This window comes from Solanum lycopersicum, chromosome 12 (assembly GCF_036512215.1).
Source record: "Solanum lycopersicum chromosome 12, SLM_r2.1".
NCBI lineage: Eukaryota > Viridiplantae > Streptophyta > Magnoliopsida > Solanales > Solanaceae > Solanum > Solanum lycopersicum.
The window spans coordinates 36,086,475-36,114,142 of NC_090811.1; the positions used below are offsets into that span (position 1 = coordinate 36,086,475).

Sequence of the window (27,668 nt, forward strand, 5' to 3'; positions counted from 1 at the left end):
CTTTTTTCTCCTTTTTTACCAGTCATCGAACACCACCTCATTTTTCTCCAAATTTATCATCGTCAATATCTTTTTTTATATTTAGCTTTTCATACAATCAATTACAAATTTTAATTTTTTCATTAGAAAACAATGCCACCAATCATCTTTTTCTTTATGCCAAATCAATTCAAACATGAATTGAATCGAAGCTTAAAAATAAAACATTAATTAGATAAAAAGAAGTAGAAAAACTTAGGTGATTTAAGTGTTTTTTTTGGGGAAAAAAAAGGAGGAAGAAGATGAAGTTGGGGTGGGGTGGGGGGAGGGAGGAGCAGGTCTGAGCGGAGGCAGGAACATACATACTTTAGGATTTTTTTTAATTATAATTATTTTTTACCACAAAAAACAAATTTAAGACACGTGGCTTCTTTTAATTAATTAGTTTGCCATGTCATGGCAAGTGCATCACACACACTTGACATTTTTTTTGATTACCAAAATGTGTCTAATAGGAAAAATTTTATATAAGTAAAAGTGTTCAATAGGTAAAAGGTTAAATTGAGGTGTCTAAATGAATAATGAGACAACTTTAAGGGGCCACAGATGACTTTGGCCTAAAATAAAAGTAAAACAAATAAATTGAAAGTGGAGGAGTGCTTATAAAATGTAGTTTGAACTCTTCAAACAAGTTTTTGATCAAATTCTTTTTTGTCCCACAACTTAACACTTTTCACAGCTCAATACCAAGTAGTAGTTTGTGCAACAGAAATCATCGGACTTCATCTCAAATAGAAGTTGTTGCAATAATAAATTTATGCCAATGAAAATGAGTACACATTAATTATTTAGATAGTCCTCTCGTTTGAAGTTGAGTTATTTTATTTTCATTGTTGCATCAATTTTTTTAATCTATCTTATTTACTTGGAAATTGTAATTGCATAATTATATAATTTTAACAGTCTTCCTTATATTAAGAAGAACAAAAATAAAAAAAACTTATAAAATTCGTAGCTTAAAAACTGTGAGAAAATTCATCTATTCATAGCCTAAAAAATAGTATGAAAAGTTGTTTATCGTGTCTTATAAAATAAGCCGCATCCGTTTAGGAAAAGATCACAACCATTCAAAAATGTCACAACTCATTGGAGAAACCACAACTTTTTAAAAATTTCACAATCCTTCAGAGCTGGCACTACCCGTCAATGTGCACAAAGTGTTATTTTTCATATAATATAGAATAAGTAAATTAATAACACCTATAATATAGAAAATATACTAAATTTAGTGTTTTATGTTGGTGTATTTTAGTAAATTAAAACTCAAGTTAGGGAGTTCATGCTTTTATGTGTGTAACTTTGCCAAATGAACTCAAGGGAGATAAAAGAAATTTATGAAATAATAAATCAAAGTAAAACTTTTATTAAATTTTTGCATTACAAGAGCAGTAAAAAGAGAATTAATGAGTAAATTAATTGATAAAGAATGTGCACTCTTTTTTTCTTCATTTTTCCCCATCTCCTTGTGGAGGTGATTCCCCACGTCATTGGTTTAATTCGAAGGCTTGAGACTATTCAATTTTTCTGTAAAATAAAACACACAAAAATAACGTAAAGTTTTAATTTTATTCTAAGTACACTATTATTTAGTAGAATTTAGTAATTGAGTAAGACATTTAGAAAACAAAGGAATGGTAAAAATAGTGTCGATAAATGATATTATTAAAAATATTTTTCAAAAAAATTAAAAAGACTAATAATATGTACCTCTATTATCCAGACAATCACATTCGATCTCACATTTATTTCTACAAATAGATTCGGTACAGTCCTTGACACATTCGTCGTAGCAGCCCTTGAAAAGTTCAGCAGTGGTGTTGTGCACAGTTGACATCACAACTATGCACATAAGAAATACAATTACAAGCTTATTTGCCTCCATTTTTAACGAAGGATAATTTTTTAATATTTTTATTTATAGATTTTGCTTGTTTTTTCGGACTGCTTACTTTATTATATTTATATTAGCCTTGAATGATATGATCATAATTAATGACATCTCTTTCATATTTATACAACTTTTAAACCCTTACAGTAAGGTGAAATTTGTGGATTTCCTTGTTTTTTGGAAACTATAATTAAGGTTTAATTTGCAAACTAATGAGACATCATGAGACTTGTGATCCCAAAAATTGGAACAAAACAAGTGTACCTCATTCTTTGGAGTTGTTTAAATATTTATTATTTGACAGTTATTTATTTCTAAAAATAATAATAATATTTCTTCATTAACTATTAATTTTTTTAATTGAGATGTCTATAGTCTTCAAGAACAATTACTACTCCGGATAAAATTAAACAACTAATAATTTTACAATCCTTGTAAAAGCATTTGAGAGGAAAGGAGTAATAAGTAGTTTTAGCATAATGAATACTATCATTGCGTGATTTTACTTTTATTTTCCGAAACCAAACAAAAGGTGCTTGGTAAAGGAGGTTGTATATACCTAATAGATGAATATTTAGGTATATATAATATAGGTCCACCAGGACGCCCCGTCATTCAATATTTGTCTAGTAGGGGAGTCCTAGAGAGATTTTTAAGCCAAGAATTGGGACCTTAAGAAGTGGTGCAGAGTCTGTCGATGGACCTAAGGTCCGAACAAATGGTACGTATTTTCGGTTACACAATTAATGGTTTATGATTTCAACCACGACCAACTAGGACGTCAGTGGACTGACAAACGGGCCGTGGGTTGGGGCATTAGTGAGGTTGACAATTATTTTTGTTAAGGTCATTTGGATCATTTCCTATTTATATTAGCCTAATGCTATGTTGCTTACCTTAAACTAAAGCCATATGTTAGTGTTTTTACCCCCTAATCTACCCAATTGAAATCATTCTCCCAAATTCCTAAAAGTAGAACAATTCTTCCTCTTCAAAACATTTCTCTTTCAATCTTGAAGAAGAAGGAGTCGACCAACGGTTTCAAGTCAAGCCTCCAACTTCACCATCGAAGGAAAGCTTTTGGTATCGAGGTATGACAGATTCCCTCCATCTTGTTCCTAATTCTTCGATTTACAAAGTTAGAAATCCCCAATTGAATTAAGGGTTTTTTTATTTGATTTCATGTGTTCCTTTAAATATTGATTTATTTGATTGATTTATGAATTAATATGTTTGAGTTTATTTGTAATCCACGATTTTAAAATGAATCCCTACGAACCCATGCTAAACCCATGTTTTCTAGATATTAATGATTGAAAGTGGGGTCCGAACTATTAAAGGGATTTATGGAATTATGCATGTTCTTATGAAATTGATGAGAGATGATGTAAATGGCTTTGAGAATGAAACATATATGTTAATTGTTGTGAAAGGTTTTCTCACATTAAGGATTCAAAGGTTGAATGGTCTTCTCACCTAAAATGAATCAAAGTTAAGGAGTTATTCTAAAAAAAGAGGAAAATAATGATTACCCATGCTCTTTAATCAAAAGACAAGAGTCATATGATATAAGGACAAGAGGCGATCACCCAAGTCCTTTAAAATAAAAGATGAATAAAACTAATGAATATTCCATGGGAGTTATGCTTAGAATCGAGTAGACAAGTGGCAATTACCGATGCTCCATAAACTATATCCCATCAGAGGCTAACTAAATATACATTATCTAGTGGATCTAATAAGTTGTCAACTACACCTCATTCAATCATAGGTGTTGGCGGTCCCAATCTAGTACAAACCCAACAAAAAGATTGGATAAATTTCATAGGGAGTGATACAGGTTAGAATTACGAAGTTATAAATGTGTCCTAAATGATTGCAGGAATAAAGATTATTGAAATCATTTAAATAAACCAAACGGGTTGTCAACGAATGTCAGATGTGGGATTATGTTTGTCAATTAACAACTACAACAATTAGAAAACAGGGGAATAATTAAGAAGATAAGGGATACTTTGGGATGTGATCAATTAAAGACTAATTTCTTTATATGGGTAACTATAATTTACCAACAATTGCTGAATCTTAGTGAGTAGGATATGCTATACATAGAATAACTTTCTCTCGAATAACTATTACGATTCAAGTGACTTCTCTCGAACCTCGAGAAGCATAACAATAAAAACACCTCAATACCTCAATGTATCCACTCTCTTGAGCTAGAGAGGTAGGATCAGACTAAGATTCACTCTCTCGAGATGAACCCACAACAACACAATCACTATAATCATTAATTCATAACCTTAATTCCAAAACCTCTTTCTTAAGAAAGTCTAAAACACGAAGATAGAAATGCATTTGCAACTACAATTCATAGGTTAATGCACAACTCTCAACTAAATGCACTTTAAACTAGCATTTAAATAAGTAAAGAACAATACTCATAGGATAATTAGGGAAAATAATCACATTATCACACACCCCACACCCCAAAAATGGATGTTTTTGCCACACATGATAAAATGGAAGAAACAAAAATCAATTATGTTCTCCATCATCTAGGTATTGCAATCCACATGTTTACAATGATCCAAAACGTTAAATCTTTAATATCAAACTCAAAATCCACTAGAAAACTCCTAAAATTAAGTAAAACCATATATCAAAGTTTTACAATAGAAAAATTACTTTATACTGTCTTAAATTTTGCCCTTTAGGACAACTAGGTGAGGTTAGTCGAGCATCACTAACAAAGTCGGCGATGCACCAATAACTCCATAACATCTCCAATGTTCCTTAGCTATTTAACCTCAATCTTTGTGACTTTAGAATATTAGTATCGAAATCAGTAATCCATTTGACAGTTTGCCAACTACCTATGTCCATCGCAAGTTGGTTTTCCCACAGAGTTGGCACACTGGAACTCTGGCCGAGCTGCTGACTCACTCGGTGTTTCTCTGAGTGCTCTTAGCGATTATTAGGAATAACCTTATTCAACTTCTTTGCCTTTTTTAGTTCTTTTTTTAATAATATCCTTTCCCTACTCTCTCACCTTTTTTCTGCAAATTAAAAATTTAACATTAGTTTAGAGAATAAATTAGGCACTGAGGATAATAAACTATGAGAACAAATTCTTAAATCAGTCAAAATGTAAGACTCATCAAATCCCCTAACATAAAATTTTTCTTGTACCCAAACCTTGGAAGATATGTTTAGGTCTTGTATTATTTATTTCAAGGGTAATTAGGATGACCATTTAAAATTGACCGAGTTTGCATATAATAACAGTTACCACTCAAGTATTGGTATGACTCCATTTGAGGCCCCTTATAGTAGGAGGTGTAGATCCCCTATAGGATGGTTTGAGGTGGGTGACGTTTTCCTAATAGTTCCCAAGTTGGTACACAATGCTATGGAAAATGTCTAACTTATTAGAGACAGTTTAAAACAATTCAAAGTCGCAAAAGTCATATGCCGAAGCTAGAAGAAGAGATATCGAATTTAATGTTCATGATTGGGTTTAATTGAAAATCTAACCTATGAAGGGCCTACTGAGGTCTTGCACGAAAAGGAAGCTTAGTCTCCATTATGTAGGCTCATATCAGATTTTGAGGTGTGATGGTAAGGGTTCCTGTAAAATTGAATTGCCTAATGAATCAGCATCGGTACATTTGGTTATCCATGTCTCTAAGTTGAAGAAATTTTTTTGTTATCCAAGATCCATTGGGTTTGGGAGTTAAGGAGAGTCATTCCAATGAAGTTCCAGTTGAGATTTAGATCGGCAAGTACAGAAGTTGAGAAATAAACAAGTTGCTTCCACGAAAGTGTTGTGAAGGAATCAGTTAACTGAGGGTGCTATATGGGAGGCTGAAGCAAATATGATGTTTGAATATCCTCATATATTTCCCTCTTCCCCTACTCTAGCTTGAGGTAATGAGTAACTCATGGTTTACTCTTTTAATGTCATGTGTCTCAGATTTTTCCATGATTTCCTCATATATGCATGGTCATGAAAAACATAAGTTATGAGAAAATTAGTCAACTTGATTAATTTCTATATGTTTATATTCATTTGAGTATAAGTTGCATATAGAATACAAATGATGTTTAGAACATGCTTTAACTTTGAGTTGATGTTTCCTCCTTAGGTATGTGGATTTATCAAATTGCTTGCATGTTGGGTAGTTAGATGTAGTTTCTATCTTCCTCATGATGCATTAAATTTCATTCGAGGACGAATAATTCCAAGAGGAAAAAAATGTAACACCTCGGATTATAGAAAGGGTAAAAATTTCAACTTTCAAGAAATTTGGTGCAAGTTCCTACAGAGCCATCCACAACTCGTGAAATGACCCACACACTGTAGGAGGTGTCCATGACTGGCAGCTGCGTTTTTCAAAAAAAATGTTCTAGATCCACGTCCAGGACGGACAGATTATCGTTGGACCCATGGTTTGTGGATGATGTCCATCGACCAAGGCCTCAAATTATGGTTTCTGATGCCAAATGACGATTGAACTAGATGGATTGTCGATTGTACCCTGGTCCATAGGCTGTTCTCGTTACCTGGGTCGGTAGTCAAATTGTCAAGAGATTTTGGGTCTTTTCCTAATTAATCTAACCTTATATTATATCGTTTTACCCTTCACCAAAACACCTATATAAGTGTTTTCACTCCCAAATTTCCCATTGAAAATCATCCTCTCAAATTTATAAATGAAGAAAAAGTCTTCCTCACAAACATTTCTCTCTCTAGAAAACATGAAGAAGAAGAAGAAGAAGAAGAAGAAGAAGAAGAAGAAGAAGAAGAAGAAGAACAAGAAGAAGAAGAAGAAGAAGAAGAAGAAGGGTCCTTTCAAGCCAAGTCTCCAATGCCACCATTGAAGTTAAGCAATTGGCATCAAGGTATGATAGTTTTTATCCATGGATTCCTTGCATTTATGAACATCCCAAATTATCCTATCTTCGAAGCTATAATTCCCAAATTGAGTTAGGATTTTCTTCTATGTTATGGGTTCTCCTAATTATTGATCTAATTGATTGATTTATGATCTATGATTCATGAATTAATTTAATATCATGATTTTATGATGATTCCCTATGAATCCTTGTAATCCCATGGTTTCTAAGTTATGATCAAATAATGTGAGTTTTAGATTGTGAAAGCACATTATATGAAATCAAGCATGAATTGATAGAATTACATATGATTTTAGGATGAATTTACATGAGCTTGTTTCTAACTCATGTTTTCTACATATTGATACATGAAAGTGGCTTTTAGCTATGAAAGGTGGATTATGGATTTTTTCATGTTCTTGTAAAATTGATGTAAATATTGTAAGGATTCTTTGAGAGTAAAGTATGAATAATGTTGATGTTGTGTTGTTGAGAGGATTTCTCATATACACATGAAATCAGGGTTATGAAAGGATTTATTACATAATAAGGGTTCTTAGAGTTCAAAGGTCTTTCTAACCTAAAATGAATCAAGGCTAAGAAGTTATTTTAATGAATAGGCAAAAGGAGATTACCTATGTTCTCTTATTGAAAGACAAGAGGTGATTACCCATGTCATATGATATAAAGGAAAGAGGCGTTTACCCATGTCACATGATGTATGGACATGAGTTGATTACCCATGTTCCTTTATGAGCTAAGATGAATATGAATAAGAACTAATTTGTGGAAGTTAAGCTTAGAACCATGTGGACAAGTGGCGATTACCCATGTCCCATAATTGTGTGCAAACATAGGATTGCTTAGATAGAAATCAGATAGTGGATCAAAAATAGCTAGAAGTACATGGTACTTATTGTGGCATATAGGAAAACTGTTTACAGTGAGGAAAACACCAGATTCCATGTTGTTATATTTGATGTACCATAATTTCATGGTATTTCTAATGCATTTACTTAAGAGTTGTGTGTGTCTAGACACTTTTTATATGGGTTATAACAAGTTTTGTGTCGATTATACAGGAAAGATGTTCAGGCTTAAAATGGAGAAGACAATTGAAAAAATGTAGAAATAGACGTACGGAGTCAATCGACGAACCTTCGTTCAATCGAAGCTTTGTAGGTGAAGGTCATAGATGAGAAGCCCAGACATTGGATAAAATTAGGGAAGTCTAACCAAGTGTGGAACCACGATTAGCATCAACTCTCCGTTGATCGATCGACGAACCGTACAAGTTAACCGTAATTTGTGATTATGATGGTTCTAGTACCTGATATTTGAGGAATATAAGTATGGAGTGATGGAGAAGCATCGAAGGACCATAGATGGAATGATGAACCGTAATGTTGGTCCATCATTTCATTTAGAGAGGGTGTCATTCGAACAACAAAAATATTTTCTATGTCTTGGCTGACGGAAGCAAATAATGGGTCGTCGATCAGCCCATCAGTTGTCTCGTCAATTAAAGGCGCTTGCCTGAAGAAAACTTGTCATTTGAATTCTTTTTATTAAGACTTTGTTTTCTATAAATAGGGAATAAAGACCTCGTTTTGGGGGTTGGTAATTATTACTTTTGTTCTAGTTCTTGTTTTTTTTGAATTGTTCTTTGCAACTTTAGAAAATTATCGAATTTTAGATTCTTTTTGAAGATTTGTGTTTGAAATTTAAGCTGCAAAGTTTGGGTCTATTCTTCTTTCTAAGTAAGTTAATGATTTCTTCTTCTAAAAACATAGATTGTGATCTTACTGACATGGCTAACTAAATCCACAACTTGGGTTGTGGGAACCATGAGGGATTAACAACGTATTACTAGTAATTAAGCAATTCTTGAATATTGATTTTGCATGCATTGATAATTCTATCATTAGAAGTCTTTTTAACGAGTGCACACATAAGAACTACCCTTATGGACACTTGCCGAACCAAGGAGGTTGTTAGTAAGAAAAGAATTATCAACATAGATTTATTGTGATACTATGTAGTAGGCTAGTGTTAGTTGGTGCGAAGTAGTAACTAAGTTATACATTGATTATGATGTCTAATATAAGGTGATAGTAAGGGTTAGTAAATTATACACATGTAGCTGGACCAAGGTGCGGGTGAAATTCTCTAGATGTTGGACCAAGGATTTAGGCATACCTAATGTTTATCTGCATGCATGTACACTATGAAATGATATCTATTAATAGGAATAAATCGTTATGAACTTGTGGGGAACACACATACCCTAGTTATTTTTTCATCTAGATATCAACCAAAATTTTCTTTTGTTCACTTGATTATCTCACAATTTATGGAATTTGTTTCACAATCCCTCCCCTTTTCTTTATTACTTCAGAAATACCTTGACTAAACAATTTTCCTCATGAGATCGACTCAAACCTACTTGTTGGGTTCTTGAATTGATAATGATCGCTTACGCTTCTTTAGAGAGGTGTAATTTGAGTGTATCAAATTTTGGGACCACTGCCGGGGAAATTTGTCTTTTGGATTAATTTTAACTATATTATTGAACTTTAGTCAACTATTTCCAAATTTTACTTTTTCTTCGTGTTTTTGTCTCTCTCTGGTTTAGCTCTAGTGTATGCCAAGTACATGTAGCCGAGGGAAATCACTCACTCCTTATAATCCTGAATCAAATCAAACCTTGTGAAGGATGAAAAATCAAGGAGTCCCATGTAGTCCATACAGAAGGAATGTATGTGGTCGAGCAGGCTTGAAGCCTCTAATATTGGTCGGTGCAAAAAAACAAGGTACCCGTTGACAATAAGTTAGGAGATGCCTTTCAAAAGCAACCTCTAACATCCCCACGACCTCAGGATCATTATAGAGGCAACGTAAACATTTCAAACTCACATGGACTCTAATCCTACTCCCTTTCTTTGAGGCACACATTCATGCTGACGAGTAGCTTGTTGTAAATGCTTAATGCGGGGTGTTTACTTTCGAAAGTGCCATTGGAAGATCCACATGCTTATATAGTCAAGCTAAGGGCGGTATGCAAAAGTTGCATGGGTAGACTGGACTTGGACATGGGTCATAGGCTTGCTACTTTTCCCTCTATCACTGAAGGAGAGGCTGCTATACGGTTAACTGAGTTGCCCAACAACTCATACTATACTTAGGATCAATTGGGAGATGTGATCTTAGCAAGGTATTAACCAGTGTCTAAGAAGTTCAATCACAAGGATACGGTAAACAACTTTGTAGCACTACCTGGAGAGTCCCTGAGTAGCTCTTGGGTTAGATTCACTGCGTTCGTGAGGGGTGCCCGAATCATCTCATTGATGATGAGTCACTGAAATAGTAATTCTATAAAGGTCAAGATGACAACAATAAAGTGGTTCTTGATACTATTACTACATAATCCTATAGGGAATGCACATATGTGGAGATTACAGAATAGTTAATGAAGATGTCTTGCAACAACAAAGCTTGGAGCACTAGAAAGACGGAAACTTGGCGAAACACCGTCATTGTTCAAGCTATAAAAAATCCAGCCGCATATGAGATTCAAGAAGTAATGGTGCAGATGATAACCGAGTTGGTATTGGTATTGAAGCATGTGAGTGGAGGCGTAGAGAAGATAAATACGGTAAACTATTTCACTAGATCCCCACCACCAATAAAAGAATATTACTATACAGAGGATGAATATGTAGTTAATGATCAGACGGGGGTTTTTTGACCAAACGCACAAGGTTTCAATCAGCATAATTGGCGCCAAGGTCAAGGAAATCAACGTCAGAACTATAGAAACTACAACCAAGAGGGTCAATATGTCTGAAATGGGGACTAAAACCGCGACAACAACTTTATTCGGACCAACTATGGTAACACGAATGATCGGGTTGGGCCATATGTTCCTCCTAAAAATCGGAAGTTGTCCATTTGGAAAGATGATGAAGAGGTTTGAGGTATCTAATGTGAATGTCAAGCAGATTAGAAGTGACTTATCTAGCATTAGACAAAGGGTGGATGCACATGTAGTCTCAATAAAGCATCTTGAGATACAAATGACTCAGTTGTCTACTATAGTAAACCCACGCCAACCTGGAACTCTTCCAAGAAACACTATACAAAACTCAAAGAATGATGGGCATTGCATGACAGTCACTACTCAAGAAGGTAAACATAACACATATGTCGTCGGTAGTAGAAAGAGATATGAGAAAGGAATATGAAGTAGCAAAATATAGAGGAGAGTTAGGTGATGCACAAACAAAAGAAGTACAGTTATCGCAGAAAGTGGTCCCCATCTCTAGAAGTCCATCACAATTTCACAGAGATTAACGAAGAATACGAAAGATAGGAAATATCTCCGATCTATCACTTTGTTATAGTAGCTTTCCATCAATGTTCCGTTAGTATAAGCTTTAGAGAAAAATATCAGATATGCTAATTTTATGAATGATATGGTGACATAGAAGAGGTTGGTTCATTTTGAAGATTATGACAGAATGCAGCATTATACTTCTATTGCCACAAGGTCAGGATCTAGGCGCCTTCACTATTCTATGTACTATAGGGCTGCTACACCCAAGGATTTGTATGATCTTGGTGCGAGCATAAATCTCATGCCACCGTTAATTTATGAGAAGTTAGGCTTTGGGGATCTAAAGTCTACCACGATGATGTTACTAATGGCTGATCGAACTTTGAAGAGGCCCATAGATGTATTCCATGATGTGCTTTAGAAAGTTGAGTTGTACATCTTTATGACGGATTTTGTGACTCTTGACTGTGAGGTTCATTTTGAGGTCCCATTATTCCTGGGAGACCATTCTTTCCACTGGGCATTGATATACCGTGGTTTCACGGTATAATTAATACTTTTCCCCTAAGTTTAGTGTGTCCGAAAGCCCTTTTTGTGCTAATTTTGATATAAGTTTTTCTTTGTTTTGCAGGAAATCTGTCTAAAGCTGAATGCGGATATTTTTAGCGAAAAATTTAGAAGAGACCACCTACGGAGCTTATGACGGTCCATCGTGCTTGTGACGGTCCGTAGGTGGCAGCGTAGAGAAGCTGCTGAAGGAAGATGGGGAAGTCTGACCAACTGTGGGATTACGAAGCTTGTGATGGTCCGTCATGGATATGACGGTCCGTCCTGCAGGTTCGTCGCGAAGATCAGAGAAGTGATCCCAGTACCCAAATTCAAAAAGTTGAAGTATTTTGTAACGAATACCCTCGACGGACCGTCGTGCTTGTGACGGTCCGTCACACTTGCCGTCGAGGGGAATGAAGAAAGTAGCAGAAGAATTGCACCCAAGTATGGGGCGACGGAGCCCACGACGGTCCGTCATGACCACGACGTTCCGTCGCGTGGTCCGTCAACCCAGCCGCGTTTTGGCAGATTTCCAGTAATTAGAATCCTTGTTTAATTAGGTTTTTATTTTTTTATAAATAGTTCAAAAAGCCTCGTTTTTGAGGTTAGACTCTGGGAGATTTAATATCAGATTATTAGACTTTGTTTTTCTGAGTTTTTGATTGTTGGAGATTCTTACAAGTAAGTCTTGTTGATTAATCAAGCAAATTTTCTGACTTTATTCTTTCTCATCAAAGTAAGTACATGACTTCTTGTTTAATATATTTGAATATTGTGTTTATGGATATGAGGAACTAAACTCTATAACTAGGGTTGTGGGAACCATAGGCAAATAATGAGATAAAACCTAGCTAAAATAACAAGTCTAGAATAGTGTCTTGCATGTATTAATAATTCTTTCGCTTAGAAGTCTTTTTAACGGATGATCAACGTTAGAACTCGCCTTAATGCTACTTGCCGGACCAAGGAGGTAGATAATAGGAAAAGAATTATTAACATAGATTTAGTGTATACTATCTAATAGGCTAGTATTGATTGGTACGAGGTAATAACTGAGTCAAATATCGAATATGATGCTTAATATGAGGTAAGGATAAGGGTTAGGAAAGCAACACACGTAGCCGGACCAAGGTGCGGAGTGAGATTTTCTAGATGCCGGACCAAGGATTTAGAAATACATAACTTATCACTTTGCATGCAAGATACTAGGAAAGAATTGTTATAGCTAGAATTATCAAGTTATGAACCTGTGGGGAACACGTAAACCCTAGTTACTTTGATTACTTGATTAAAACTCAACATTAAAAGCTGTTAAGTGTCTCTGTCAAGTTCGTTAGTTATTTTTATTTTAGTAGGAAGTACAAAACCCCCATTTTATGCTTTTACTTTTTAAGAAAGTCATCAACCGAACAATAGTAATAACAAGTTGGAGTTAAGTCTAGACTATTTTCCTCGTGGGAACGATCCCAACCTCACTAGTTGGGTTATTTACTTGACGCGACCGCTTTACTTCTCATTTGAGAAGTAAGTTTGAGCGTATCAAATTTTGGCGCCGTTGTCGGGGAATTTAGCTTTTAGATTAACTTGAACTTCTTACTATAGTTTAGTTGATATTTTCTTGATTTTACTTTGTTTTATTGTTTTTGATTCCTTTTTCAGAATTATCCTCCTTGTATGCCAAATACACGGAGAGAAAGAGAACCGTTGTTCCCCTACGATCACGAGCTAGAACGTACACTGCGAAACATGAATCGTAACTTGGGAATCAATGATGAGGATCCATACCAGAACATCCCAGCTCCGACTGATGTTCATGGTCAGATGTTACCCGATGCTCCGGGTGAACACCAACAGAGGGGACAGAATCCCGCTCCACGGCCCCAAGCATACTACAAAGTCTATGATAACATAGCAGATTCGGATGGGCCACTGGTTTTGCCTCCTCTACCTACAGGCCACACTTTTGTGGTAACTAGTAGTCTGATGCAAATGCTCACTGCCAGAGGTTTGTTTTCAGGGCTACCTTCTGAGGATCCACATGCCCATATAGCTAAGGTAAGGGCAGTGTGTAAGAGTTGTGTGGGGAGGCCTGATTTGGATCTAGATGTAATAGGTCTCAGAGTGTTTCCTCTCTCACTGACGGGAGAGGCTGCTATGTGGTTTACTGAGCTCCCATACAACTCTATTTTTACTTGGAACCAACTACGGGATGTCTTCTTAGCACGCTACTATCCAGTCTCCAAGAAATTAAACCACAAAGACAGGGTGAATAACTTTGTGGCACTACCAGGAGAGTCAGTTAGTAGTTCTTGGGATAGATTCACCTCATTCTTGAGAAGTGTCCCAAATCACCGTATTGATGATGAGTCACTAAAGGAATACTTCTATAGGGGACAAGATGATAACAATAAAGCGGTGTTGGACACTATAGCAGGTGGATCTTATGGAGAATGCCCTTATGCTGAGATTGCTGAGAAATTAGAGAAATTCTCCCGTAACAACAAAGCTTGGAGTACTAGGAAGTCCGATACAGGGAGAAACACCTTCGTAGTGCAGTCCACTCACAACCCAGCCACAGATGATATTCGGGAAGAAATGGCTCAGATGAGAACTGAGCTTGGGTTGGTACTAAAACATGTCACTGGGGGTGCAGAAAAGATTAATGCAGTCAACTACTTGGCTAAACCACCACCACCTAACAGTGAATGTTACTATGAGGAGGATTCCTATGCAGTCAATGAACAAATGGGGGGTTTCCGACCAAGCGCCCAAGGCTCAAATCAGGATAATTGGCGCCAAGGTCAAGGTAACCAAGGTCGGAACTATGGTAACTACAACCGTGAGGGTCATTATGTCCGAGATGGTAACTACAACCGCGACAACAACTTCAACAGGAGTAACTATGGTAATAGAAACGACAGGAGTGGACCCTATGTTCCTCCTCAAAATCGTGAAGTTACTCCTAGGGATGGTGGAGATAGTATGGCGCGAGTTGAGGATATGTTGCACAAAATGATGAGGAGGTTTGATGCTAGTGATGAGCACATTAAAGAATTAAGAGGTGAGTTAGCTATTATTGGGCAAAAAGTGGACACACACGCAATTTCGATTAAACAGATCGAATTGCAAGTGGCCCAATTATCTGCGACAGTGAACACACGGCAACCGGGCACTCTTCCTAGCAACACTGTCCAAAATCCAAAGAATGATGCACACTGTATGGAAATTACTACTCGAGGTGGTAGGCAAACCATTGACCCACCCATGCCATCTGCTGAGAAAAATGTAAAAAAGGATAATGATAAGGTGGTAAAGGGTAGTGGTGAAACAGATGAAAGTAATGGAACAGATGCAGAAGTACCTATCAAGGTAATCCCCATGCCTAGGCCACCACCACCCTTCCCTCAGAGATTAGTGAAAAAGACTGAGGATGGTAAATACCGGCGCTTCATAAAAATGTTGAAGCAACTCTCTATCAATGTCCCTTTGGTAGAAGCTCTAGAACAAATGCCCGGTTATGCCAAATTTATGAAAGATCTGGTCACCAAGAAAAGATCGGTCACGTTTGAGGATGATGATATATTGCAACATTGTAGTGCTATCGCTACAAGATCCCTAGTACAAAAGAAAGAAGATCCGGGTGCGTTCACTATTCCTTGCACAGTTGGGTCATTACATTTTGCGAAAGCATTATGTGATCTAGGGGCAAGCATAAATCTAATGCCCCTCTCAATTTACAAGAAGTTGGGTTTGGGGGATCCAAAACCCACTGCGATGTGGCTACTGATGGCCGATCGGACTGTGAAAAAGCCCATAGGGATACTCCATGATGTGCTAGTAAAAGTGGAGTCATTCATCTTTCCAGCAGATTTTGTGATTCTTGATTGCGAAGTCGATTTCGAGGTGCCCATTATTCTTGGGAGGCCATTTCTTGCTACAGGTAGAGCCTTAGTTGACATGGAGAAGGGACAGATGACATTTCGGTTGAATAATGAAGAAGCAACCTTCAACATTTGTAGGACCATGAGGCAGAGGGGTGAGCTCCAATCGGTATCTGCCATATCCCACAAAGAAAAGATGAAGAAGGGGACTGAACAAAAATTTGCAAAACAAGAGTTCGTGGTTGGGGATTTGGTACTTGTAGACAGTTCTGGGGTGCCTTGTCTTCCAGGTAGGCTCAAGTCCAAATGGACTGGCCCTTACTTGATTACCCAAATATTCCCTCATGGGGCAGTTGAGTTAAAAGCCAAGGAGGGAGTGCGGTTTAAGAAGAATAGAGATAGAATAAAACTCTATTTTGGGCATAAAGCATCGGGGAATAAAGTGATAGAGGCATGCCATCTTGATGAAGTCTTAGTAATCAAGTGGCCCCAGTCGTGCCGCGACGTTAAATCTAGCGCTTGTTGGGAGGCAACCCAATACTTGTCGTCTTTTTAATAATGGTAGCATTTTTCTATAAATGGGTTTTAAATTTGCAGGCACATCACAAGGAAATTCTGCAGAAAACTGCTTCGCAGTAGCCACTGACGGATACAACGACGGACCATCGCGTGTGAAACGGACCGTCGTATGCACCGTCACACCAGGTACGTATTTCTGTCATTTTTGAAATTAGGGCACACACGACGGACACCACTACGGGGTGTCGTATGTGCGACGGACCGTCGTCGGGGTACCGTCGCGCGATTAATGAAATTAACCCGACCCGACCCGGCTGGACCCCTTTTCAAAATTTGACCATTTATACTCCCCATCCCTCCATATTCCACCCTATTACTTCCACTTCCTCTCATCTCCCCTTTCTTTTCCACTTCCACACTTCCCCCACTGATCATTACTTCCACAATCTCCCCAACCTTATTACTATCAGTTACTTCTCGGTGTTGCTGTTTTTGGTATCTACCTTGCCACCTGAATCATTCCCCACTTGTGTTTTCTCCATTTCCAAGGTATGTGTCTCTAAATTTGTACTCATTTCTCTTGTATTTTTGTTTATTAGTTATTATTTCGTTCCTAGTCGTCTCTTGTTACCTTGATATGATTTCACATTAATAGTTTCCTAAGTAGTTGGGATAGACACATAGAGGTCCACAACACTACACGACCATCTGTGTTTATTGGGGTTTCTTAGGGTACCTACAGTTCTGTCTCTGATATTCAGAACGAGACCCCGATGACGGTCCGTTGTATTCACGATGGACCGTCGTAGGGTCCGTCGCATAAGCCCTAGTACCCTCCCCAACGACGCCTGTGACGGACCGTTGTCTTCACGACGGTCCGTCCGGCACGGTCGTCATGATGGTCAGAGACCCCTGTGAAAAGGGTCTCCAACAATTTTCCAAGTGTCCAACGACGGCCACTTACGACGGACCGTCACACCCACGACGGTCCGTCCTGCACGACCGTCATGATAGTCAGACCCCAATGATAAGGGTCTCCGAAAAATTTTCCAAGTGTCCAACGACGGACACTTACGACGGACCGTCACACCCACGATGATCCGTCTTGCACGACCGTCATGATGGTCAGAGAACCCTCTTCTGAGGTTCTCCCATCATTTTCTAAGTGTCCAACGACGGACCCTTACGACGGACCGTCATACCCACGACGGTCCGTCCTGCTTAACCGTCATAATGGTCAGCGACCCCTCCTTCAGGGTTCCTTATATATACATATACTAAGTATAACACGACGGACCTGATGACGGTCCGTCATAGTCACGACGAGCCGTCATAGGTCCCATCGTGTGGTACAGTTTCAATATTACTAACACATTTTTTTAAAGTTTCATGTCATATGATCTTGCCTGATTTGATTGCCACTACTCATACTAACATTGCCCCTTTACAGGTACTATCGACTATGGCACCCAAGCAAGACCGCACATATGCACGCGGGCAATCTAAGTCTGTCGCCCCGTCTGCACGCTTGATCATCAGGTCTGATGATGAGCGGGACCCTAAATACATGCCCCCAGGCACCTCCGCTCCTTCCCGTGCTACACGTGCCCCCAGAGCCACACCAAAGACGGTGGCGTCCGGCATAGTCACTGCCTCCCAGTCTGATGAGGAGCGCACACTGACCGGCACACCCTCTGGGTCGGCCACAAACGAGGAAGGAGCGTCTGGCTCCTTGGGAGCATCCTGGTCCGAGGAAGCTTCAGGATCTGCTGAGGTTCCCGCACCCGCCACTGCTGCAGCGTCGGACTCGTCTGATGAGGCTGACAGTTCAGACTCCACATCCGGCGCACCAGCACCGGTCCCCACCCCAGCCTCTGACCAGCCAAACCGGTGGTGCGTTGAAGGCCAGTTTCAGGTTTACTCCGACGCAAAGTTCTTGACCGATAAAGGAGTAATGACTCGAACACTCACCCTGGAGCGGCGGGTACTTACAGGGAGTCTCCCCTTGATGCCGGAGATCCACAACATATTAACCAGGCATCGCCTAGAGTGGACAGCCCGTCCCTTGGGATGATATAGTGAGGAGACGGTCCGAGAGTTCTACGCGTCCTACGTAGCGACTCTCCGATCACACATCGACAGGCGGGCTGCTCCCGTGAAATAGGCCCCATTGGAGCAGGTTCTAGTCCGGGGCGTGTAGGTTGACATTTCCCTGCCCGCCATCCGCCGGTTCCTATAAGGCGAGAGTCCAGATGCTACTCGGACCCCCATCATTGCCAAGTTTGACTACCGCTGGAAGGTAGTAAAGGATGGACAGTTCCTGTGAGAGCCTGCACTGAGGGAGACCACCAAGCGGTGGATGGCCCTACACTTATCAGTCGACGAAGAGGGTGCAAATTGGGTCACCGAGCCGAAGGGGGCCATCAAGAAGGCCAACCTCACGTTCGTCGCCAAGTTCTTGTGGCTGCTCATGCGTCACTGCCTTTCCCCCATAGGTGCTGATAACATAGTCACCTGGGATCGAGCAGTGCTGATGGCGGCGATGATAGCCGGCCTCGAGGTGGACTATGCATGGCTTCTCCAGGCAGTCATGCACGAGAGGGCATTCAAGGTCACCACCACCTACCCCTTTCCGTGCATGATCTTTGCCCTTTGCAGGTCTGCAGGTGTGCCCATATGGCACATAGATCAGTTGAGGACCCCACCGGGTACCGTTGATGTCAGCCTCATCAGAGATGAGGCCAATAAGTTGGCCCCACGTCGAGGGCCCCGTCCAGAGTTGCCACCACTATCTGATGACCTTGCGGATACGGTGGCCCAGGCTCGCACAGCTACACAGGCATCCACGGACACTACCCCGGTCGAGTCTATCCCGGGTAGCATCACAGCCCCTCTACCGACACCGGCCCTGCTTGCCCGAGTCAAAAAACTGGAGGCACAAATCGCCACTCTTCTGCATCATATCCAGCCGTGGATGCAGAAGTCTATCGCTGAGTTTGAGGCGCGTATGGAGAGGCAGATGCAGCGGAAGATTGCTGAGGTTCACCAGTACCTCGATGCCTTTGAATTGAGAGTATTAGCTCGACCAGCCCCTCTGGTAGATGTGTCGACTCTCCAGGCTGCAGTCGCCAGTCTTCGTGCAGACATCAACACGATCCTAGCGACAAGAGTGTCAGAGTCTGTCGAGCCTGCTGAGGATACTGTATTGGCGGCTCTGTTTTCTACTCCAGACATTCCCCCATCTTCCCCGAGAGAGAGTGCCAAGAGGCGGAGGGGTCGATCAGAGGATGAGGCGCGAGCAAGAAAGAAGGAGCGCCGAGAGATGGAGGCCGCGAGGAGAGCCTCACTTGCTGAGGCGGAGGCACACCAGATCAGAGCATCACAGATAGCGTCTGGGGCATCTAGCTCCCGCACTGTAGAGACAGCAGGAGGCACTACTGAGGGTGCAGTTGTTGCTGAGGACATCACTGAGGGTGTCCAGATTGCAGAGGATGTGGGTTCTGGGAAACTAGACCCACCAGCTTGTTGATCGATGGCGCTATGCGCCACAGGTTTGCTTCACCTACCCCTCTAATCTTTAGATTTTTTTATGCATTGGGGACAATTGCACGCTTTTTTGTTGGGGGTGGGGTAAATCGAAAGTGAGTGTTAGGGTGAAGTCTGAGTAGCCCAACTCACTATCCTCTTTTGGGGTTTTCTTGCCTGTGTTCTTTTTCCCCAAAAGACTGATTACTTTTTTTGTTGAACCGGCACGTTATATCTTTTGTACATAGTTTAACTCTGAAGCATGATGGCTGAAATGATATCCCGATAAAACTGGAAAAGGTTGCATGAAAAGGCGTAGTAACTGATAATTGTGTGGATCTAAACATGAAATAGAGTTACACCATTGCACTACCCTAAACCTTCAAGTCGAACTAGGTGTCTGATAATCTGGTATAGTGATGAGATGTCAAGTGGGTGTGAGGAAAGTTGAATAGTCCACTACTGATACTGAGCTAGAACTTGCCTGGTTAGTCCTGCTAAAAGTAAGCTGTAACATACAATTAGGAAAGGATCATAGGCCCTTATTCAATATAGCCTATTTCTAGCCTAAATAAAAGAAACCAAATGAAAGTTATCCTTCGTTGATCCAAATAATTTGAGCTTAAAATTAGACCTTTCTTTTTCACCCCAACTGATCTTTTCTGGGAACAATATGTTGGCCCTGGTCCCTCCTTGGACATGTGCACCTCAGCTTGTGCCAAAAGCATAAGTTGAGGGTGACTAATGTATAAACAACCTTCGTTATGGCCCTGACCCGATTTTGGGTATTGTGTTCCTTGACTCATGGCAAAGCTATGAGTTGAGGGTGGCTGTTTTGAGGAATGCTCTTGAAAGTGGGCTTGAAAGAACAAAGAGAGAGAAAGAACAAAAGTAAAGTGACTCAAGAACTCATTGAAAAAAAAAGAGGGAAATATTCAAGAATTACAAACAAGAAAAGAAACGAGTCACTTACACAAATGAAGAAAGAAGGGAAACAGCAAGGTGAAAGAATAGGAGAAACTGGGCGAGATAAATTGATATAGAGCGGAAGGTTTAGCCGACATGTCAAGGAGGGCAAAAAGTCACTAAAGTATACCTAAATATACCCTACCTGACTCTGAGCCTACGTTACAAGCTAAAAAAGTCCTATCGTGATCCTAAGGGTTGTATAGCGAACTTAAGGCAGTGAAAATAAGGGCAAGCTTATGGCAATAGGTATGAATGAGTGTGACTTTTTTCTGAGAGCGAGTGTTGAAATGTAATCCTTATACTCAAACTGAAATCATTGTGTGAAAAACGAGGATTTTGTTCTAAAGCGAGGACACTAGTTGCAATATCGGAATTGTTAGCACCTCGGTGAGCAATTGAAGAGGATAGGCGTTAGTGCATGGTGAGTCTGTATCATGTTCGAATCCCACAAAAGTCAAGCCTAATAGTGATAGCATGCATAGATTTGATGGGATTAGTCGGGATTGATAGCCAAATGATTAAAAAGGATAAAACATGAATACTATTGTACAAAGATTGTGTAGTGAGTCATAGTGCGTCGCTTGAGGACAAACAATGAATTTAAGTTGAGGGTGTTGATATACCGTGGTTTCACGGTATAATTAATACTTTTTCCTTAAGTTTAGTGTGTCCGAAAGCCCTTTTTGTGCTAATTTTGATATAAGTTTTTCTTTGTTTTGCAGGAAATCTGTCTAAAGCTGAATGCGGAGATTTTGAGCGAAAAATGCAGAAGAGACCACCTACGGAGCTTATGACGGTCCGTCGTGCTTGTGACGGTCCGTAGGTGGCAGCGTAGAGAAGCTGCTGAAGGAAGATGGGGAAGTCTGACCAACTGTGGGATTACGAAGCTTGTGACGGTCCGTCATGGATATGACGGTCCGTTCTGCAGGTTCGTCGCGAAGATCAGAGAAGTGATCCCAGTACCCAAATTCCAAAAGTTGAAGTATTTTGTAACGAAGACCCTCGACGGACCGTCGTGCCTGTGACGGTCCGTCACACTTGCCATCGAGGGGAATGAAGAAAGCAGCAGAAGAATTGCACCCAAGTATGGGGCGACGGAGCCCACGACGGTCCGTCATGACCACGACGTTCCGTCGCGTGGTCCGTCGACCCAGCCGCGTTTTGGCAGATTTCCAGTAATTAGAATCCTTGTTTAATTAGGTTTTTTTTTTATAAATAGTTCAAAAAACCTCGTTTTTGAGGTTAGACTCTGGGAGATTTAACATCAGATTATTAGACTTTGCTTTTCTTAGTTTTTGATTGTTGGAGATTTTTACAAGTAACTCTTGTTAATTAATCAAGCAAATTTTCAGACTTTATTCTTTCTCATCAAAGTAAGTACATGACTTCTTGTTTAATATATTTGAATATTGTGTTTATGGATATGACGAACTAAACTCTATAACTAGGGTTGTGGGAACCATAGGCAAATAATGAGATAAACCCTAGCTAAAATAACAAGTCTAGAATAGTGTCTTGCATGTACTAATAATTCTTTCGCTTAGAAGTATTTTTAACGGATGATCAACGTTAGAACTCGCCTTAATGCTACTTGCCGGACCAAGGAGGTAGATAATAGGAAAAGAATTATTAACATAGATTTAGTGTATACTATCTAATAGGCTAGTATTGATTGGTACGAGGTATTAACTGAGTCAAATATCGAATATGATGCTTAATATGAGGTAAGGATAAGGGTTAGGAAAGCAACACACGTAGCCGGACCAAGGTGCGGAGTGAGATTTTCTAGATGCCGGACCAAGGATTTAGAAATACATAACTTATCACTTTGCATGCAAGATACTAGGAAAGAATTGTTATAGCTAGAATTATCAAGTTATGAACCTGTGGGGAACATGTAAACCCTAGTTACTTTGATTACTTGATTAAAACTCAACATTAAAAGCTGTTAAGTGTCTCTGTCAAGTTCGTTAGTTATTTTTATTTTAGTAGGAAGTACAAAACCCCCATTTTATGCTTTTACTTTTTAAGAAAGTCATCAACCGAACAATAGTAATAACAAGTTGGAGTTAAGTCTAGACTATTTTCCTCGTGGGAACGATCCCAACCTCACTAGTTGGGTTATTTACTTGACGCGACCGCTTTACTTCTCATTTGAGAAGTAAGTTTGAGCGTATCAGGCATGCAATAGTCAATATGGAAAAAGGGCAGATGAAGTTTAGTTTGAACAATGAAGAAGTAACTTTCAATATATGTAGGTCACTGAAGTAGAGTGGTGAGCTCCAAATGGTATCTTCTACCTTGAGTTAAAATTGAAGAGCAACAAGGTGTTGAGGCAGTAGCAACAGTCAAAATGAATTTTTACTATGATGGTATTGAATAATATGATTCTTGGTGGAGCACTTGCAAGACACAAATATAAGTCAAAGCAAGAAAATTTAGAATTGGACATGAAGTGTCATGAGTCTGCACCTGCGAGACCATCTATTGTGGTAGAATCAAATTAGAGCTTAAGGTTGTACCACTGCATTTGAGGTATGTGCTCCTTGGTAGAGATGACACTTTACCGGTGATTACTGAAGTATATTTTAAATTTCCACAAGTAAAGTGCTTAGTGACGCTGTTGAAGAGGTTCGAGTGGGCCATTGGATGGACTATTGCAAATATTATTGGGATTTCTCCCGGTATTTGTTCCCACAAAATCCAACTCATTCCAGATAACAAACCTAGTATTGAGCACCAAAGAAGGTTGAATTCTCGCTTATTTAAGAAGTAGTTACAAAAAAGATCATAAAGTGGTTGGAAGTTGGGGTCATTTATCCTATTGCAGACAACAGTTGGATGTGTCATGTTTGGTTCATACCTTAAAAGAGTGGGATGATTGTGGTACCTAATGAAAGGAATAAACTTGTTCCGATGAGTCTCTGACCAGATGGAGCGTTTGCATGGACTACCGAAAGTTGAATGCATGAACAGAGAAGGATCATTTTACCATGCCCTTCATGGACCAGATATTGGACAGACTTGTAGTCAAGGATTGGTACTATTTTCTTGATGGATATTCCTGCTACAACTGGATCTTTATTGCTCTGAAAGATCAAGAAAAAAACAACTTGTGTGTTTCGATGATCCCACTAAGGCTTTTCTTGACCTTATGGGATATTTGCTTTTAAACGGATGTCATTTGGGTTATGTAATGCACCGGCAACCTTCCAATGTTATATGATATCGATATTTTATGATATGATGAAGGACAATATTCAGGTGTTCATGGATAATTTTTCTGTAGTTGGTGAATCCTTTGATTGGTGTTTGAATAATCTGGCCGAGGTGCCCAAGAGATGTGAAGAATGCAATTTGGTGCAAAATTCAGAGAAATGCCACTTTATGGTTAAAGAAGGGATAGTGTTGGGCCATCAAATCTCAAAAAAAGGGATAGAGGTTGATCAGACCAAAGTTGAGGTGATAGGTAAGATTCCACCATCCATCTCAATAGGGTGTGAGATCTTTTCTTCGGCATGCTCATTTTTATCAGATATTTATCAAGGATATTTCAAAAATTCCAACCCATTGTGCGAACTGCTCGAGATGGATAATAAGTTCTATTTCGATGAATCTTGGCTGAAAGAATTTGTTAAGTTGAAAGAGAAGTTGGTGTCTGAGCCTATTATTAATTCACCGATTTGGGGTGAATAATTTGAGGTGATGTGTGATGCGAGTAGGATTGCACTTAGTGTGGTATTCAACCAGAAAAGAGAAAAAATCCTTTACCCTATCTATTTTGCGAGTAAAACCCTCAATGAAGCCCAAAAGAACTACACTGTAACTGAACATAAACTTCTAGCAATAGTTTTTGCAGTTGAGATGTTTTGGTCCTATTTGTTTTGCACGAGGGTCATAGTGCATACCAACAATTCTGCTTTGAGATATTTAATAGCAAAGGAGGATGCAAAATCAAGGTTAATTAGATGGGTACTATTGCTCCAAGAGTTTGATTTTGAGGTGACGTATATAAATGGGACCGGAATCAAGTGATTTATAACTTGTCTATATTGGAGGATGAAGAAATGCACGAATTGGGGAAAAGGTTGAAATTTATGATGAGTTCCTAGATTAGCATGTATTGCTTGCTTCTATGGATCTTATCCCATGGTTTGTAGACTTTGCGAAATATCTAGCAAGTGACTTGGTCCTGTTGGAGTTGAATTTCCACCAAAGAAAGAATTCTATGTATGATGTGAAGAAATTCTTTAAGGATGAGCCTTACTTATATTGGATTTGTGCCTATGGGATATTCCTTGTTGTGTACCAGAGGTGTAAATGTTGAGTGTTCTGGAGGCGTGTCATTCATCACCTGGTTATGGGCACCATAGTGGTATTCGATTTGCGCATAAGATCTTGCAGTGTGGGTACTATTGTCACACCATCCACCAAGATGTTCATGATTTTGCCAAATCTTGTGATCAGTTCCAACGAGACGGAGGAATTTCATGATGGAAAGAGTTTCCCATGAATCCTATTTTGGTGATTGAGCTATTTGATGTATGGGGTATAAACTTCATGGGCCCGTTTGTGAGTTCTCATGGGATGAAGTATATTCTTGTGGCTGTCGATTATGTATCAAAATGGGTGGAAGCAATTCTTCTCCACAATAATGATGGGAAGAGTGTCACTACATTCCTCAACAAGAATATCTTCTCCAGATTTTGTACACCTACTATTATTAGCGATGGAGGCTCTCACTTTTGTAATAAATTGTTCAAAAGGCTACTATAGAAATAAAATGTTCGCCACAATGTGGCTACTCGTTAACAACCACAAACTAGAGGGCAAGTTGAAGTGTCCAATCAGGAGATCAAGCAGATTCTGGTAAAAATTGTAAATTCCAATAGACCAAATTGGTCAAGGAGATTATATGATGCTCTTTGGGCATACTACACTTCATAAAAGAACCTCATCGGTACGTCTCCATACCAGCATGTATATGGGAACGCTTGTCACTTACCAATCGAGCTAGAACACAAGTGATGTGGGCAATGACGAGACTGAACTTGGTTTGGACAGGAACTTTAGAACAGAAGCTATATAAGTAAAATGTGCTTTATGAGTTTCTCCCAAATGCATATGAAGTTTCATCCATCTACAATGAAAATATGAAGAAGTATCATGACCAAAGAATTAAAAAGAGAACTTAGGGTTTGTGATCTTCTGTTTCTATTCAACTCTATGCTACGCTTATTTATAGGCCAAAGTCCAAATGGATAGGGTCATTCTTCATCACAAAAGTGTTCCTACATAGAGAAGTTGAGTTGGAGAAAAAGGAAGGCACAAGGTTCACAGTCAATGGACAAATGATAAACATCTATCATGGGTATGCGGAGAGTTTTCACGAAGTAGTTGAGGCTACTATCTTGATGAAGTCTAAGTAATCTAGGACCGTACATCATGCCTCCATGTTAAATCAAGCGTTGTTTGGAGGCAACCCAAGGTGTACACTCTAGAAAATGATAGGTTTTATTTTCCATGAAGAAAGAGTCGTTGTTTTATTTAGTTTCTTTAAGTGTTACATTTTTATCATTGTGTGTTAGTGTTTCTAGAGATTAGAATAGGGTCCATGCCTAAAATTTTCCAGGAAAATACAGAAAGAATGGACTAATTGGTGTTACATGTGTAGGAGGCAAAATCAGAAATCTGCAAGAAAATGGTATGGTGTAGAGGTTTACGGACACCATCAATTGTTCGTCTTTCAATCGACGGACCATCAATGGTGCCCTTGGCCCCATATTAGCCTCGAATTTTTTCTAAGTCTAAGATTGATCAACAGTCCTAATCAATGGATCGTCAATCGATCCACGGTCCGTATATGAGGTCTTGTGCATCCAGTCTACTAGTGAACCGACCCAAACTGAATGGTTATATTAAAAACTCCATCTATCAAAGTCCTTTCGCTATTCCATTTTCTTTCAAAAGTCTTGTTATATTCATCTACCCCATAAAATTCCTCCCTAAATCACTCCCCATTTAAATACCACCTCTCTAAAAATCATCTGTCTTCTTCAATTCTCAAAATCACAATCATTTTTTTCCCAAATTATCTCTTTTTCATCCTCAAAAGTCCAGTGATCGGGTTCGAAAAGTGCCAGCTTCTTACTAGGGTTGCACATTATTGTAGTCACACAATCACAACACGTTTCATCGCTGGTAAGGTAATTCGACATCCCCCCACTTTGAATTCGCATTCATAGTTGAATATAGGAAGTCGGGAGTGGGTCTTGACCTTGGGACTAAATCGATAAACTTTGCATACTAATAAGTACATAGTCACTTCCCTTGGGATGATAGACAGTGGTTTTATAGAAATTTAACTACCTCAAAATGTGTGTCTAATTCTACATGTAAATTCTGACCTAGGATTCCACACCTTATACAAAGTGGATTAGAAACTTGTACAAAATTAGAACCCTAGAAAAGACGAACTAGCATATGATTTGTTGAAAAGTAGGTTTAAAATTGATTGTTGTTAAGATGGGTAACTAAGGAAACTCAGAAGTTGAAACCTAAAGAGGCCTAAAATTTGTCATATGCCTCATGTACGAGGCCTTGTCAATGGACTGTCGTTCATTTGACGGGCGTCGATTGGGTCCATCATTTTCCACGCCCAAAAATAAGCTTAAGTGTCCAACAACATATTTGGACTACGATCTGTTGATTAATTGACGGGCCGTCCTTAAGATTCGCCATTTTCATCAGAGAGTTTGTCTTTACCCATCCAATTCACAGACGGGTTCCACAGATCACTCTACGAACCTTCGATTGGTCTCGCCAACCTGAATCTGCAATCAAGAGTTGTATTGTTGTTTTTTTGTTCTCTTTCCCATTGTTATTTGTGTGTAGAGTTAAGCTACTATGATACTGACAATTTCACAACAAGTACAACTGCTCCTAGAAGGAAGTGGTGTACTTAAAAATGGAAATCTAAGTCCTTATCACAATATTATTAGTTGATAGAAGAAGACATCAACACATAGAATGACCCAGGCTATGTTCCTTCGAGCACTCAAAC

At 39.2% G+C, this 27,668-nt stretch overlaps 1 long non-coding RNA gene across 1 annotated transcript; it reads left to right on the forward strand.

The window, feature by feature from the left end:
- The first annotated feature begins 2,302 nt into the window (after positions 1 to 2,302).
- Positions 2,303 to 8,456, forward strand: LOC109119136 (uncharacterized). The gene is made up of 3 exons (XR_002026353.2): positions 2,303 to 3,018; positions 6,684 to 6,832; positions 7,909 to 8,456. It is a non-coding gene; the product is annotated as an uncharacterized lncRNA (long non-coding RNA).
- The last annotated feature ends 19,212 nt before the right edge of the window (positions 8,457 to 27,668 follow it).